Source organism: Odocoileus virginianus, chromosome 11, assembly GCF_023699985.2.
Source record: "Odocoileus virginianus isolate 20LAN1187 ecotype Illinois chromosome 11, Ovbor_1.2, whole genome shotgun sequence".
Taxonomy (NCBI): domain Eukaryota; kingdom Metazoa; phylum Chordata; class Mammalia; order Artiodactyla; family Cervidae; genus Odocoileus; species Odocoileus virginianus.
In genome coordinates this window covers 28,850,066-28,862,293 of record NC_069684.1, presented here as the reverse complement: position 1 = coordinate 28,862,293, position 12,228 = coordinate 28,850,066, and the positions used below count along the sequence as shown (strand labels likewise).

The 12,228-nt window shown below is 51.0% G+C and overlaps 1 protein-coding gene and 1 non-coding gene across 3 annotated transcripts in view; one reads left to right on the top strand and one right to left on the bottom strand.

Annotated features, from left to right (window-relative positions):
* The window catches only part of PRKCZ (protein kinase C zeta), a 99,181-nt gene that overhangs the window by 51,328 nt on the left and 35,625 nt on the right, over window positions 1-12,228 (bottom strand). The window lies entirely within an intron of this gene.
* On the top strand, window positions 9,213-9,321 carry LOC139037564 (U6 spliceosomal RNA). Its single transcript, XR_011490450.1, has one exon. It is a non-coding gene; the product is annotated as a U6 spliceosomal RNA (small nuclear RNA).

Below are 12,228 nucleotides of genomic sequence, written 5' to 3'. Positions count from 1 at the left end.
ATGTATCTACCACATGTCTATACTGTATCTACTATATGTCTAAGATGTATCCATTCTGTATCTACTATGTATCAACTACATATCTGTTCTATACCACAGGTCTATGATGTATCTGTTCTGTATCTATGAGTCATTCTGTGTCTATTATGTATCTACTCTGCATGTACTATACGCCTGTGGCTTTATGCCTGAGACACTGTGTCTCTGCTACATATAACCTGGGATGTGTCCACTCTACTGTATCAGATGCTGATCTAGACCAAGCACACACTGAACCCAGATCCCCGCACAGGCCTCTGAAGCGGTAAGCACTGACATCTGTTTCACAGGCAGGCCTGCAGGACAGCATCTGGACTCCAGGTCAGCCCGGTATTTCCAAACTTGGTTTCATCCTTAACCTCCAAGTAACAGAGCCACAGACATGAGGGACACACAGTGGACAGGAAAACACACTAATGGCGGAAGTCCCATCAGCCTGGCCAAGGCCTGTGTCCCTGTGCTTGGCTCTTGTCCTAGCGCCTCATTCTAGGGGGTGAGGGACAAACATCAGGGATCTCTGACTACCACTGGGGAGAAATGGCTCGAAGCAGGGCAGGGGCGGAGAGTGGGGGCAGGTGCTGGGCCTGCCCACCTCCCCTGTGAAGCAGCCCCTCCTGCGCCTATCTTACAAGAAAGGAAACTGAGGCTCAGGGAGCCTTGTCCTGCTTCCTGCAGCCAAAGTTGACTCAGGCCAGCTCAGCCCAAGGTGCCTGGCTGTGGTCTTGACAGCTGAGCTGGAATGAATGAGTGAATAAATGAAACACACAAGCTGAAGAAAGAACAAAGCAATCAGCCTCAGACCCCCACGGAGGTCTTCCCGGGGTCTCATGACCAGGTCAAAGGGAGAGAAGGGGAGGGGGGGACAGTGCCCCGGGAAAGCCTGGGCCGCCTGGGAAGGGGGAAGGAGGACACCCACCAGCCTCTCTCTGGTCTAAGGACTCAGCTGCTGCAAGTTTCCAGGTTTCTTAAATCACGTCTGAGACTGAAAACAGCTCTGGTGATTAAACACACACAAGAGGCCGGCTTCTCCTTGAGATTAAGCCTTCTGAAAGGCTTTAAGAATTTATCAGGGGCAGGGGGTGGGGGGAAGCCCCAAGCTGTCACAACTAAATTTTGATGTGTGATTTACATATATAGAGAGAGAGAAAGAAAGAGAGGACTCAAGGGTGGGGGAAAGAGGGGTGGGGCCGACAGCAGAGGAGCCCCCTAGGGATTCCCCCACACACAACAGAGAACCTTTTAATGTCTTTTTACAAAATAAAGTATTTCCTCCCTGTCCTGCTCATTTTAGAAAGTCAGACCTAAGGAATCCAGGAGCCCAGGGCTTCCAGGAGGCGAGACATCACACGGGGACAGCACACCAGGAAAACATGTTGTAAACATCACGTACCAGCACAGGCACACCTCAGGGATGCTATGGGTTTGGTTCAAGCAAACATAAAGCAAGTATCATGGTAAAGTGATTCACACAAATTTTTTGGTTTCTCGGTGCAAAGTTACGTTTATACTATAGTGTAGCCTATTAAGTGTTGCAACAGCATTATGTCTAAAAAGAATGTACATTCCTCAGATAAAAAATATTTTATTGCTAAAAGATGGTAAGCGTCATCTTAGCCTTCAGCAAATCTCTTTTTTTTTCCCACTGGAGAATGGTCTAGTCTCCATGCCGATGGCTGCTGATTGATAGGGTGCTGGGTGCTGAAGGCTGGGCTGGCTGCAGCAATTTCTTAAAATATGAGAACAATGAAGTTTGCCAAATCGATGGATTCTTCATTCACAACTGCTCTATAGCAATAACGCTGGTTGACAGTATCTTACACGTGGGAGAACTTCCTTCAAAATGGGAGGTAGGCAACACAAATCTCGATGCTGCTTTTTCAGCTAAGTTTACCTCTTATTCTAAATCCTCTGCTGTCGTGTCAACAATCTTCACAGCATCTTCACCAAGAGCAGATTCCATCTCAAGAAACCACCTTCCTTGTCGTCCACAAAAAACAACTCCTCATCTGTTAGAGTTTTATCCTGAGATGCAGCAATTCAGCCACGTCTTCAGCCAAACTTCTTTTTCTTTAAATCAATCTGTTGTTGTCCAGTCACTAAGTCATTAGATATTTCTTCAAGAAAATCACAACTACTAAGGGAACATTTCACGCAAAGATGGGCACAATGAAGGAAAGAAATGGTTTGGACCTAACAGAAACAGAAGATATTAAGAAGAGGTGGCAAGAATACACAGAACTACACAAAAAAGATCTTAATGACCTGGATAACCATGATGGTGTGATCACTCACCTAGAGTCAGACATCCTAGAGTGCAAAGTCAAGTGGACCTTAGGAAGCATCACTATGAAGAAAGCTAATGGAGGTGATGGAATTCCAGCTGAGCTATTTCAAACCCTAAAACATGATGCTGTGAAAGTTCTGCACTCAATATGTCAAAAAATTTGGAAAATTCAGCAGTGGCCATAGGACTGGAAAAGGTCAGTTTTCATTCCAATCCAAAGAAGGGCAATGCTAAAGAATGTTTAAACTACCACACAATTGCACTCATTTCATATTCTAGCAAGGTAATGCTCAAAATTCTCTAAGCTAGGCTTCAACAGTATGTGAACCAAGAACTGCCAGATGTATAAGCTGGATTTAGAAAAGGCATGGGAACCAGAGATCAAATCACCAACATCCACTAGATCACAGAAAGAGCAAGAGAATTCCAGGAAAACATCTACTTCTACTTCACTGACTATGCTAAAACCTTTGTCATGACTGAGCAACTGAACAAGTCACTAAGTCACTTGCAACCCCATGGACTGCAGCATGGCAGGCTCCCCTGTCCTTCACTATCTCTTGGAGTTTGTTCAAACTCATGTCCATTGATTCAATGACACCATCTAACCATCTCATCTGTCACCCCTTTCTCCTCCTTCCCTCAGTCTTCCCCAGCATCAGGGTCTTTTCCAACGAGTCAGCTCTTTGAATCAATGGCCAAAGTATCAAAGCTGAAGCTTCAGTGAATATTCTGGGTTGATTTCCTTTAGGATTGACTGGTTTGATCTCCCTGCAGTCCAAGAGACTCTCAAGAGTCTTCTTCAGAAAAGTTGGAAAGTTCAGCCTTCTTTATGGTCCAACTCTCACATCTGTACATGACTACTGGAAACACCACAGCTTTAATTATACGGACCTTTGTTGGCAAAGTGATGTCTCTGCCTTTTAATATGCTGTCTAGGTTTGTCATAGCTTTTCCTCCAAGGAGCAAGTGTATTTTAATTTTGTAGCTGCATTAATTAATTACTATTTTTGGCTGTGCTGGGTCTTTATTGCTGCACTCAGGCTCTCTCTAGTGGTGGCGAGCAGCAGCTACTCTGGTGTGGTGTGGGGGTTTCTCATTGAAGTGCAGGCCCCACTTCTAATTCCAGCTCTCTTGCTGTTTCCACCACATCTGTAGTTGCTTCCTCCACTGAAGTCTGGAACTCCTCAAAGTCATCCATGAGCACTGGAATCAACTTCCTCCAAACTCCTGTTGTTGTTTAGTCACTAAGTTGTGTCCGACTCTCTTGTGACCCCATGGAATGTAGCCCCCAGGCTCCTCTGTTCATGGGATTTCCCAGGCAAGTATACTGGAATAGGTTGCCACTTCCTCCTCTAGGGGATCTTCCCGAGCCAGAGATCGAACCAGTCCTGCATCTCCTGTATCGGCAGGTGGATTCTTTACCATTGTGCCACTTGGGAAGCCCCTCCAAGTTCCTGCGAACATTGGTATTTTGTTGATATTCCCATGAATCATGAATGTTCTTAATGGCATCTAGAATGGTGAATCTTTCCAGGAGGTTTTCAATTGACTTTTCCCAGAAACAACAGAGGAATCACCACCTATGGCAGCTATAGCTTTATACAATGGATTTCTTAAATAATATGACTTGAATTTGAAATTCCTTCCTGGTCCATGGATGCGGAATGGATGCTGTGTTTGCAGCATGAAAACAACATGAATCTTGTTGTCCATCTCCATCAGAGCTTTGCATGACCATGTGTGTGGTCAAAGAGCACTGACATTTTAAAAGGAATCTTTTTCTGAGCAGAAGGTCTCAACAATGGGCCTAAAATCTTGCAGGAAACCATGTGGTAAACAGATGTGCTGTCATTCAGGCTTTGTTATCCCATTTCCAAAGCACATACACAGTGCATTTACCTTAATTCTTAAGGGCCCCTTCACTTGTGTGGGGGACTCCCAGGTGGCTCAGTGGTAAAGAATCCACCTGCCAATTCAAGAGACACGAGTTCGATCCCTGGGTCAGGAAGATCCCCTGGAGGAAGAAATGGCAACCCACTTCAGTATTGTTGCCTGGGAAATTCCATGGACAGAGGAGCCTGGTGGGCTACAGTCCATGGGGTGGAAAGAGCTGGACATGACTGAGCGACTGAGCACACATGCACTTGTGGCCCCTTCATGCTCTGAGCTGGATCTTCTGGAAAACTTGCTGCAGCTTCTCCATCAGCACTTGCTGCTTCACTTTGCCCCTTACGCTGTAAAAATGGCTTCTTTCCTTAAACTTCATGAACCAATCCCTGTGGCTTCAGACTTTTCTTCTGCAGCTTCCTCTCCTCTCTCGGCCTTCACAGAACTGAAGAGTCAGGGCCTTGCTCTGCATGAGGGAATACTGTATTAAGGGAATACTGTAGCTGGTTTGATCTTCTATCGGGGCCACTAAAACCTTCTCTGTATCAGCGATAAGGCTGTTTCACTCTCTTACCATTTCTGCATTCACAGCAGCAGCATTTTTAATTTCCTTCAGGGCTTTTCTCGGTATTCATGACTTGGCTAATTGTTTGGTGCAAGTGACCCAGCTTTCAGTCTGTCTCGGCTTTTGACTTGCCTTCTTCACTAAGCTTAACCATTTCTACCTTTTGATTAAAACTGAGAGACGTGCGACTCTTCCTTTTACTCGAACACTTATGAGGCCACTTCAAGGTTCATTTTGTCCTGGTTTGGGTTTTTTGGGGCCATGCCACACAGCTTGCAGGATCCTAGATCCCTGACCAGGGATGGAGCCGGGGCCCACAACAGTGGAAGTGTGGCATCTTAACCACTGGACCACAAAGGAAGTTCCCCCATTGCAGGGTTATTTATTGTCCTGATTTAAATATTGTTGTGTCAGGGAATAGGAAGGCCAGAGGAGAGGGAGGTAGATGGGGGGGATGGCCAATCAGTGGGACAGGCTGAACACAGCACGTTGATGGGTGAAGTTCACCATCTTAAGCGGGTGTGGTTCGTGGCCCCGAAACAATGACACAGATCACAGATCACCACAACTAACGCAGTAATAATGAAGCATGAAATGCTGTGAGAATTACCAAAACGTGACACACAGACATCCTCAACCACAGGCGCTGACCCCCATGATGGCGACCCTGGGGGGTTGTCCACGGACAGGGTGCAGCCTGCAGATCCACAGGCAGAGCCTTGGAAGCAAACCACACACCTCAGGGGACCAGGCAGGGGCTGGGAGGAAAGGGTAGCTCGGGGCCTCAGGGGTGGGGACAGGAGCAAGCAGGGTGAAAAAGCAAACGCCAGCACAAAAGCTGCAGCCCCGGTGCCGCAGATGGATGGTCCCACAATGGGTCTGTTTTTCCAGGTGGCAGATTTTGAAATAATTTTAGCAAGAGAGCCTCTACCACTGCAAAATAAAATAAAACCGAAGAAAAGCCTGGAGTGAAGGGTCAGCCCAGGGAGCTGAGACCAGTTCCTCCTTTGCCCCAGGGCCATGATCACAGGAAGGGGGGATGGGGGCGGGAGAAGACCCTGGAGTGCCTGCATGTTTTGCAGGGACAAGAAGTAACACAGGGTTTTAACCAGCTGGTTCAGAGCAGGTGCACACAGCTCGCTGCCACCAGGGTGCGGAATCCAAGTGTTCTCTTTTCCTTTTTCCAGACTTACTTATTTTTGGCTGTGCTGGGTCTTGGTTGCTGCGCTCAGGCTTTCTCTAGTTGTGGGCTTCTCATTGCACTGGCCTCTCTTGTTGCGGAGCACAGGCTCTAAAGCGCATGGGCCTCAGCAGCTGCGGTGCATAGGCTTAGCTGCTCTGCAGCATGTGGGATCTTCCTGGACCAGGGATTGACCCCAGGTCCCCTGCATTGGCAGGCGGACTCTCAACCATTGGGCCACCAGGGAAGCCCTCGAGTGTTGCATTTTCCCTCAGAAAAAATCCTTGTCTCACTTTCATTGCTTTAAAAATGCATTTCAAGGTTTCTCTGCTCCTTGCAAGTCATTTGATTTAGCTGGATGTGGACAAATGATTTTCAGCTTAACTGGAACAGCAAGTAGGTCATAACTGGGATTCAGGGCTATTGAACCAACACCTCACAGGCTCACAAAACATAGGAATAAGGGGTGACCAGAGACTCCGGTGTGGCCCCACCCCCACCCTGGCCTCCCCAGGGGTTCTACCAGCAGGTTCTCCCAGTTCCTCTGAGGGGCCACGGTCCCCACCCTTCAGGAACCTTGCCGGTCTCTTTCCATGGCCAGGTTAGCAAGTCCTCACCTCGGGTGTTACCCCTCTTTCCTGGGCCCCCAGCACCAGCTCCTCCCCGTCCGGTGTTTCCATCTTGGTGTCACTTACATTCACTACAACCTGCAACTTTATCTGTTTCTGCCCATGTGCTCATTTCATTAACCAGGTGAGACTAGGAGCACCTCCTCTATGTCATGGTTCTCTCAGTATCTGCCTGGCCTGGAATCTGGGGCCACACCGCTCAGATGTGGGAAAGGAGAAGGGAAAGGAAGGAAGAAGGAGGGAGGAGGGAAAGGAGGGAGGGAGAAAGGAGGGAGGGAGAAGGGAGGGAGGGAAGGAAGGGATGGAGAGAGGGAGGGAGGAAAACTCAGGCTCATATCAGCAAAACACCTGCTCCGGCTCCATGCACTGTAATTTCATATAGATCTCCTAATTCATTCTCGCAACTCCTGGGGACGGGGTGTCCCTGCCATTCTGGTGCGGGAAGGAGGGTGTTGGGGTGCAGAGGGGGAGGAGTCTTTGGTCTCAGAACAGATCCCCCCACCCCTCCCAGAGGTGGTGCCGAGCTGGTCCAAGGCAGCAGGAGCCTTATTATTAGATGAATCTGTGAGTCCAGGCACCGGGGAATCCGAAGTTTAAACCTGACCCTGCAGCTTCGAGGACAGGCATGAGGGGTTGTTTGGAAGCAGAATCACAAGCCACCCACCGCCCCTATCCAGCCCACCCCATCCTCTGAGAGAACCCCAGATGGCAGTCAGCTCCTTAGACCAGCGCTGCCCCCATGATGGAGGCTTCAGGCAGGAGCACAGCACCCATAGGAACAGAGTGCACCCCACATTCATGTTTCCCAGGGTGTTGAAGTAAAGCATCTCCTGAGTTTAGAGAAATGGCCTGAAGACCTGGGTCTCGCAGGCTGCATTCCAGGGAGAAGCTGCCAGGGGTCCTGGGATCAACCTGGCTGCGGCAGCACTGCCCTCTCACCAGGGCTCCCAGGCATGGGGGCAGAGAGCAGGGACCCACCACCCCTCCCTCATCCTCATCAGCTGAGTTGTTTCTTCTTCCTCCCGGGTCCCCAAGAGAGGCCCCCAGGACCCAGAACAACCACTCCTCCTGGAAGGCCACATGGTGTTTCACACACAGGCTGTGGGTGTGTCCCCACCATCCTGAGAAGTGATATCTAATTCTTCCCAGCTCCTGGGGGTGGGGGTGGTGGTTGGTACCAAGTTCACCAGCTCCTAGGGCCAGGGATCCAAGTCCAACAGCTCCTGGGGATGTGTGTATGTTCAAGTCCACCAACACCTGGGAGGGGGATCCAAGTCCACCAGCTCCTGGGGGGCTGCAGCCTGTGCCAGCCCTGCATCCCCCACTAGTGTCCACCTGACAACCACCCCGCCCCCCCAACAGGCAGCAGGAATAGCACAGGGTGCTGGATGGGTCCATCCAGGGCAAGGGGCCAAGGCTGGTCAGGGTGCCATGTTTCTTCTACACCAAAGGGTCAAGGGATGGGGCCAGGACCAGGCAGCACTCTGGACCTCTGTCAAAATCCTAGAGGGACCTGCCCTCCTCCATGAACAATGGAGGGCCAGACGGCAAAGTCTACATGGAGTCAGCCTGCCCTACTCCTTCCCTCGACCCCCGGTGGATCCACAGCATCTTGCTGATCCTCTGCTGCTCCCTGGCTGGGCGCTGAAGCCTCCCATTCCCCACATGTGTTGAGTAGGCAAAGTTCAGAGCCAGCTTGCTGCCCGAGCCTCCTCAGGGCCACGGGGACCTGATGAGTGGTGACATCAAAGGATGCCCTCAGTGACAAGCCAGCCTCTGGCAGTGACAGACCTGCCTCTGTCATGACAACTGACACAAACCAGTTACTCATGTACATCAGCTGATCAGTCTTCCTGACAGTCCTCTTCCCAAAACACAAGACAAGGGCGAGTCATAACTTCCCTGCAGTGCCAGCAGTAGAGCCCTCTGTGCAAGGATTCCCATTCCTGGGTGTGTGTGTGTGTATGTGTGGTGTGTATATGTGTGTGGTGGGTCTATGTGTGGTGTGCATGTATCTCTGTGCAGTGTGTATGCATGTGTGTGTCTGTGTCTCTGTGTGTGTCTGTGTCTCTGTGTGTGCTGTGAATGTATGTGTGTGTGGTGTGTGTGTGTATGTCTGCTGTGTGTCTGTACATGTATGTATGTGTGGTGTGCATGTGTCTCTGTGTAGTACATGTGTGTGTGTCTCTCTGTGTGTCTGCGAATGTATGTGTGTGGTGTGTGTATGTATGTGTGTTGTGTGTCTGTACATGTATGTATGTGTGTGTGTGCATGTGTCTCTGTGTGTGCATGTGGTGTGTGTGTGTGTGGCATGTATGTATGTATGTGTCTGTGTGTGGTGTGTATGTGTGGTGTGTCTGTGTGTGTGCACGCATGTGCTGCTAACACTCGGGCTGAGGACATAGCAGAGACTGAGGCCAGAGTGGACCCTTGGCTCTGCAAGAGGAGAAGTCAGGAGTCAGAAGTAGACCTGGGGTCTTGCTGCCTCCATGTTTTCTGACTCCCAACTTGCAGCCCAGGACCATTTCTAATTCCCATTGGAAACCCCGTGGGAGCAGCATGGAAGCCACTTCCCCCAGAACTGTCACCCACTGCTCAGAAATACGTCAACAACTCTAACACACTAGTGTCACTTTTGAGCACCCACTGAAGACAAGCTTCACCGATACAGAGAAGATTAGCATGGCCCCTGGGCAAGAATGACACGCAAATTCATGAAGCATTCCATATTTTTTACCACTGTCACCATGACTGTCAAGACAGTAGTCCTGCTGATGGGCAAAGAAGGTGTCCACGGCGGTATGATCGACAAGACATGTTATGAAGTGGTCTCTCACCTGTGGCGTTCCCAGCACAGACCTCATCTGGCCCTCCCCACACCACTCCCCAGTGCTTTTGCACCCCTCTTCTCCCCCCACACTCCCCTACACACACACCATTTTTATTTTGGGGGCCATTACCCCACAACCCTTATTGCTGCCCAAACCACATGGGCTGGGGGCCCGCTCTGGATGGACACACACCTCTGCCCCCAACCCATACCCCTCCTGTGTGTGGCTGGAAAACATTTTTGTTTTTCTGAATAAAAAAGGCTCTGCTGCAAAAAAAAAAAAAAAGACAAGCTTCACAAAATCCATGTGACTCCATTGCCTGTGTCTACATCTGCCTTCTGAGGAGGACCAGAAGAGACCCAAGACCAGAGGGGGAAGCGGGGGCTGCTGGACACCGAGACCCGAGCTCTGATCCCTAGCGGTTGGCCCGAGTGCCCCAGACACACGGAAACCCCTGCCCCGTCAGAGGGATAAAGCCCCAGGGTCACAGAAAGAAAGGAGCAGCTCTTTCATGGCCACCGCCAACCGAACCAAGGGGGTCGTGGGAGACCACAAGAATAGCAGGGAGCCCAGGGGAAACTGGGCAGAGCTTGTTATAGACAAGAGACTGAAAGAGACCGAAACTGAGCTTTAAGAAAAATGACTGGGGAACAAGAAATTAATTCAAGGCCAAAAACAGCCAATATGGGAGGTGGGAGCTGGGCTGCGGTGGGGTGGCTGGGGGAGTGCCGCAGCAGGAGCCTCAGAAAAGACCTAATTACCCCTTGGTGACCACTGTCCATGCTGTGGGCCAGCACATCACACACGAGAACACGGCCACATGGGGAGACCACAGACAGGGAGGCCACGGGCCCTGGGACATGCAGATCAGGCTGGAACCAGGTTTCTTTCACTTCTCACCAAAGATGGTATCTAGAGACAGAAGGGGGGCTGTCCCCCAAGGGTGGAGAGGTGATGGCAAAGGAAAACCCCAACACTGTACATCGAAATGGAAGGACATGTGGGCTCTCTTGGAAGGCGGCTGCTCTGACGTGACAAACCAGGAAGTCACTGGGTAGTCTCTGATGTGACAAACTGGGAAATCATCCACAGCAGTTGCGACAAGGGGGTGTCTGGCAGGAGACGTGGCCCCCAAGTCAGACTGGACAAGGGACATGTGGACTGGACCTGGCACTGAAGCCCCTACCTTGTGCCTACATGCAAGCATCTGTGTCCACACCTGTGATTACCTGGTGCACCCCACCCCAAGGCTATCCAAGTGTGGGCAGGCACCTGGAATGGAGGGGACCAAGTGCTGCAGGCCCTCTGTCCACACCATCCACGTCCAGCATGTCCACACCTGTCTACCCACCACCCCCACCCGACCACGTCACGTCCACATGGTGTCTGCACCCGCCCACACCTGTCTAATCCCAGGAGGAAGCACTTTTCAAAGGAACAGCAGCTGCCAGCTCAGCCCATGGGCTACCCGCCTCCTCCCCACTGGGCAGGGATTGCAGAGGCTCCAGCTTTAGCCTTCCTCCTGGCGGGAGACCCTCGCAGGCATTGCAACATCTCTGTGCATCTGTTTCCCGAGACCCACCACAGGGCATTCCGGCGCACTAGGGATGCGTCTACACCTGGGCCACAGGGCAGCACCTGGAGAGCGGTAAGGCCTTCCCCCACTGTGGGGGCCGGTGCGTCAGAGGCCTGGAAGGTTTAAGATGGTGGAGCTGAGTTTAAAGTCTTGGCCGGGACTGAACTCAGAGCTACCCACAAGCTCTTCCCGACGTCTGGGCCTCTCTCCTTTCTAAGCACAGGGCCCAGACCCCCACCCAGTGCCCCGCCCCCCTGCCATCTGCTCACCTTGAAAACCGCGCCTCCAGCTTTCTCAGATAAACCATCCTCTACTGCTTAAAAATAATTAACTTTAAAAGCTCCCTTTGTACAAAAACAGATCAGCTAAAATCCATGAATAATTTATGTTTGTTCTGTTCTTTCCCAAGAATGTCACTGCGGAGCTCAGCGAAGTCTCCAGTCTCCGTTGTAAACGAACCCAAGGCCTTCAGATCCACAGGACCCTGATGAGTCTCCACTGCCCCAAAGCTGAGAAGGCGAAGGTGGTCTGCATTACCAGCAGGTGCTCCTGGGGGGCCAGAGCAGAGGGAGGTGCCTGCTCTGGGCCCTGTTCTCCTGGGCTGTCCCGAGGTGGGACCCTGCCGCCTGCTCTCCTCCCAGCTGAGCGGCCCACCAGGTGCAGGGCTTCCTTCCTCAACCCCAGGTGTGCCTCGTCACCCCCAGACAGCCCAGGGCCCCAGACTCACTCCATCTCATTCTGTTATCCCGCTGGGTCGCTTCACATAGCAAAACATGCTGGGGGCTGGGGGGATTGCTGACATCACCAAGCATCTGGGGGTTCTGGACAGACAGAGTAGCTGCCACTGAGCAGACCCTGCAGGAGCACGAAGAAGGACGTCCTCATGGGGACGGACTGATTGACTCACGGGCCCCCAAGTACCTTCTGATTCAAGAGTCCCTCCTCCACATGAGCCTTTCTCCTTTGTAATGAATTTTTATGCTATAAAAATAGGTGGTAAGATACATGGAAAATATCAGAAGGAAAAGAGAAGGAAAACTGGTCCATCTTCACACTAACATCACAGATGCCCGTCTGTTCTCCACCTGAAGTCAATTCCTTGGACAACCTTGCTCTGACGTGTCAACCAGCGGGTTCAAGTAGAGAAGGCTGAGCCCAAAGTGCACAACAGTGGGTGTGTCATTATATACCAACCAGGACAATCAACAAACACACAGGCACACAATCCCATTCT